Here is a 5,447-nt window from a genome sequence, read left to right as displayed (position 1 = left end):
TATGTACTGTAATACTTTATAAAACACATAGATTCACATCTAAATTGCGTTGTTATTAATCATGTATGTGGACTAACACTTTAATTTTGTTTTTTCTTTAACAAGGTACGTTTGTTTAATTTAGTTGCCAAGTAAATGACACATACAGTCATCATCATACAGAGAGGCTAAACCAATCTTATGTATTACCTTATGTGCTTTTATGAAAACTACCAATATCTTTTCCTTTGGTCAGTTTCACAAATAAAATACCATAATTATCAGGGGTATAATATGTTGAACTTATTCCTTCTGTCTGAAGAAGAGCTTTATCCTTTGTCTAAGACCTCCCTAATACCCTCCTGTCTTTGATGACTATTCTTCTATTGCTTAAATTAATGAGTTCAATGTCTTCAAATTCGTATATAAGGAAATTTCTGATATGTTTATTTTACTAAATTGGATTACGTCAATTATTTGTATTTCCTAATAATAAATGCTACTTTCCACACCTGTAAAAATGATAAACATATACTATCAAAGGATAACATGAAACTGAGAAATGAATACAAGCTTATGTAGAAATACACTAGCAATTGCTGAACACACTTTTACATATTATCCTATATCAACTCAATTGAAAAGAATGTAATATCAACCTAACCACCCATCATCATTAAATAAAAAAAAAAAAATTACTTTTAGGAATGCTGAGGACTGAACCAAGGCCTTAAGCAGATTGAGGAGATACCTATGCTTTTGACAATCTGGCACTCAGGCCTTTTAATTTTGTCTTGCTACTCATAGTTGACTTTTCCAGTTAGGCCTTAATGTTTTTTAATGCCTTAACTAATAAGTAATTCTTTTTCATAAAACCGCATGTAGAAAATACCCAGGCATTTTAATCTATTTTTTATATTTCTTTAATTTGTATACCACTGACTTCAGTGTAATATTTTATAGTCTACAGTGTCCCCGTGCACTTTATTTTCTTTTTGCTTAAACTCTGTGCAGTCCTCTGTGGAAAAATCCCATCCTGAGTTTACAGTTAATAAACTGCACAGATGTAGCCCATGGCAGTTCAGTGTCCAAGTGGGTAACATAGTAATGGGAAGAAGGACTGCCTCTGACATAATCTGATTGGCCTGCTCATTGATCACTTCCCCTTGAGGGGGGAGCAGCCTTACCAGGCCACAGTAGAGGACAATGCAGCCACTTTTGATGAGAACTGATAGACTAAGATCAGAAAGAAGAGGAGAACCTCCCCTATCAGTGGACTTGGGGAGTGGCATGCATGCAGAAAGGGGAGGGAGGGTGGGATCAGGAGGGGAGGAGGGAGGGGCTTATGGGAGGATACAAAATGAATAAAGTGTAATTAATAAAAAAAAATGTATATGCAAAAAAAAATAAAAAAATAAACTGATGCTTAATGTTTAAATACCTCACAACATTAAGTTTGATTAAAGCCACCTCGTCAAACAATGGATGAAACATCAAGAAAACTAAAGGTGAATAAGAAACAGCAGGCTCTTTCCTGTCTTTGATAAACAATTTAATGGTAGAGGAAGGCATTCAAGAAAGTGCAAAGGAATATCCCTGAAGGATCCTCTCAGACTGTCCTAAACAAGGTGGTAGTGATAATTCACAGTTCATATTAGTGACATATGCACATTAAATTATGACTGTTAAAATAATGAATTATACCATTTTAAGGAGTGTGAAGATTATTTCAAGTTTCTAATTTTAAAGAATTCAAAAACAAGTAAGTTAAATAACTTCTTAGGTACTAATATTTTATATCTTATTATTCCTGCTCATTCAATACTTCAAGTATATCAGTGCCCCTCACCTGTATTCAGTAAAAGTATTTTTAAACCCTATATTCACTTAACCAAAGATTAGTCATTTTATATCATTGTCTGAGAGCAATATATGCCCTGAGGACTTATAATTAAATAAGATCAGAATAAAGGGGCCTGTGTTTGATGATTATGAGATCTTGGTAAAATCATTATCACTGATTTTAGTGAACTAAAGCAATGAAGAGGACAGTTTGTGAGTTTATTGTTATTAACACATTCTGGTACTGTAGAAAGACGTTTACATTTTTGACATGGCTCACTCATAGCATCAAAGATGAAGAGAAGGCAAAACTACCTTATACGATTTCTTGATAGGGAAGTGATTCACCTTAAGTGTTTTCCCCCAGTTTGCAAAGCACATTTCTTATATATTTATTTATTTTTATTTTTTAATTATAATTTTTATAATAATTTAGTTTATTCACTTTGTATCCCAGCTATAGCCCCAGCCCTCATTCCCTCCCAATCCCACTCTCCATCCCTCACCTCCTCTCATGCCCCTCTCCAAGTCCACAGACATGGGAGGTCCTCCTAACCTTCCATCTGACCCTAGCCTATCAGGTCTCATCAGGACTGGCTGAATTATCTTCCTATGTGGCCTGGCAAGGCTACTCCCCCCTCAAGGGGAGGTGATCAAAGAGCCAGCCACTGAGTTCATGACAGTCCCTGTTCCTCTCACTAGGGAACCCACTTGGACACTGATCTGCCTTGGGCTACATCTGAGCAGGGGTTTTAGGTTATCTCTATGCATGGACCTTCATTGGAGTATCTGTCTCAGAGAAGACCCCTGTGCCCAGATTTTTTGCTCTCCTTGTAGAGCTCCTGTCGACTCCAGGTCCCTCAGTCTCCCCCTTCTTTCATATGATTCCCTGCACTCTGCCCAAAGTTTGGTTATGAATTTCAGCATCTGCTTTGATACACTGCTGGGTAGATTCTTTCAGAGGCCCTCTGTAGTAGGCTCCTGTCCTGTTTCCTGTTTTCTCCCATTCCCTTTGCCCTTCTGAAAAGGACTGATCATCTTACCCAGGGTCCTCCTTTTTGTTTAGCTTCTTTAGGTGAACAGATTTTAGTATGTTTATCCAATATTATATGTCTAATATCCACTTATAAGTGAGTATAGACCATGTGTGTCTTTTGCTTCTTGGATACCTCATTCAGGATGATCTCTCCTAGTTCCTACCATTTGCCTGCAAATTTCATTATTTCCTTGTTTTTTATTGCTGAGTAGTATTCCATTGTGTAAATGGACCACAATTTCTGTACCCATTCCTCACTTGAGGAACATCTGAGTTGTTTCTAGGTTCTTGCTATTACGAACAAAGCTGCTACAAACATGGCTGAGTAAATGTCCTTGTTGTGTATTTGAGCATATTTTGGATATATGCTTAGGAGTGGTAGGTAAATAGATTGAATAGCCCTATATGCCCCATGGAAATAGTAGGAGTCATCAAAAGTCTTAAAAAGCCCAGGGCCAGATGGTTTCAACACAGAATTTTACCAGACGTTCAAAGAAGAGCTAACTCCAATTCTCCTCAAATTATTCTACAAAATAGAAACAGAAGGAACATTACTAAACTCATTCTATGAAGCCACAGTCTCCTTGATACCTAATCCACACAAAGATCCAACCGAAAAAGAGAACTTCAGACCTATCTCTCTTATGAACATTGATGCAAAAATACTCAATAAAATATTGGCAAACAGAATCCAAGAACACATAAAAAATATTATCCACTGTGACCAAGTAGGCTTCATCCCAGGCATGCAGGGGTGGTTCGGTATCGAAATCCATCAATGTAACCCATCATATAAACAAACTGAAGGAGAAAAACCACATGATCATTTCCTTAGATGTCGAAAAAGCATTTGACAAAATCCAACACCCATTCATGTTTAAAGGCTTGGAGATATCAGGGATACAAGGCACATACCTAAACATAGTAAAGACAATATACAGCAAGCCAACAGCCAACATCAAAGTAATTGGAGAGAAACTTAAATCAATCCCACCTTTATACAAATATCCTGAATCACTGAATTAAGTAGTGATTGTTCAAGTTGTGACTAGGTTAAAAGCCATTGCATTTTAAATATAACTCGTGTAAAAAGAGAGCTTTGTGCTATGCGTAACTTAACACACACAAACACCAACATAAATGTGGTTGTAGGCCATGAGCATACGATAGGGCTGTTCACACAATGTTACTTCCCTATTCCATGGCCACTGGTGCCAAGCGGAGTACAAACTTCCTATCAGTTTGCAAAACTTGCTTCCTCATAAATTCTCCTGTTGCACTCCTTACCTAATTCCTAGGTCAAATAAATGTAACTTTTAAAATCTCTTCTTAAATAGGGTTTGACTGGTCTAAGGTAATCAGTTGGCTTCTGTTGGAATGTGCTTCTGGCAGAAAATTAGAAACTTCAGAAATTAAGAAGTTATCTCTGCATGGCTCTACTTCCTAGCTTCCTGCTCAATTTCTGTCACAAGACTGGGCTGTGTCAGCTTACCTCTGTGTTAGTCCAGTTTATTGACTGCTGTATAGTGCTACTCGCTCATGTCATCTACACATTTTCACTTTCAGGTTGATCTCCACCTCCTGACAACATATAAATACAAATATAAAGGAGCGTGGTAATGGTACAGTTCCAGTTATCACTGCTACAGAAGTTAGCATCTGGAACTAAGAAAACAGATAATTATTATAATTGAGCCATCATTGTCACAGATGAAAAAAAGTGTTAAATGCATAGGTGTGTGTGCCTATGGTTATGCATGTAAACTTGTGTACAGATGAACTTGGAGGCCAGAACAGATCATCAAATTTCCTGGAGCTGGAAACGCCAGTGACTCTGAGCTACCTGATATGGGCAGAGGGATGGAAGCCAGGTCTCTTACAAGAGCAGTATGCTTTTTTTTTTTTTATAGTTTTTTTTAAATTTAATTTTATTTTATTAATTACACTTTATTCACTTTGTATCCCCCGATAAGTCCCTCCCTCCTCTCCTCCTGGTCCCACCCTCCCCCCTTCTTCACGCATGCCCCTCCCCAAGTCCACTGATAGGGGAGGTCCTCCTCTCCTTCCTTCTGATCTTAGTCTATCAGACCAAATCAGGAGTGGCTGCATTGTCATCTTCTGTGGCCTGGTAAGGCTGCTTCCCCCTCAGGGGAAGCTGATCAAAGAGCAGGCCAATCAGATTATGTCAGAGGCAGTCCCTCTTCCCATTACTATGTAACCCACTTGGACACTAAACTGCTATGGGCTACATCTGTGCAGGGGTTCTAGGTTATGTCCATGCCTGGTACTTGGTTGGAGTATAAGTCTCTTGGAAGACCCCTGTGTTCAAATTTTCTGGTTCTATTGCTCTCCTTGTGGGGTTCCTGTCCTCTCCAGATCTTACTATTTCCCACTTCTTACATAAGATTCCATGTACTCTGGTATGCTTTTACTCTAAAGTCTTCCCTACAGTCTGTCAATTTGCTTTTCTTCCTATCTATAGACATCAGCAAATTGTATTCCAATTTTATATTTACCTATACATAAAATAAACCATTGACTTGTATTGTAGCTTCTTCATATTTTTCCTTACTAGTATATTTTCAAACAC

Source organism: Psammomys obesus, unplaced genomic scaffold, assembly GCF_907164565.1.
Source record: "Psammomys obesus unplaced genomic scaffold, mPsaObe1.curated_primary_1811, whole genome shotgun sequence".
NCBI lineage: Eukaryota > Metazoa > Chordata > Mammalia > Rodentia > Muridae > Psammomys > Psammomys obesus.
The sequence above is the reverse complement of the archived record's forward strand: the minus strand, read 5'-3'. Positions refer to the sequence as shown.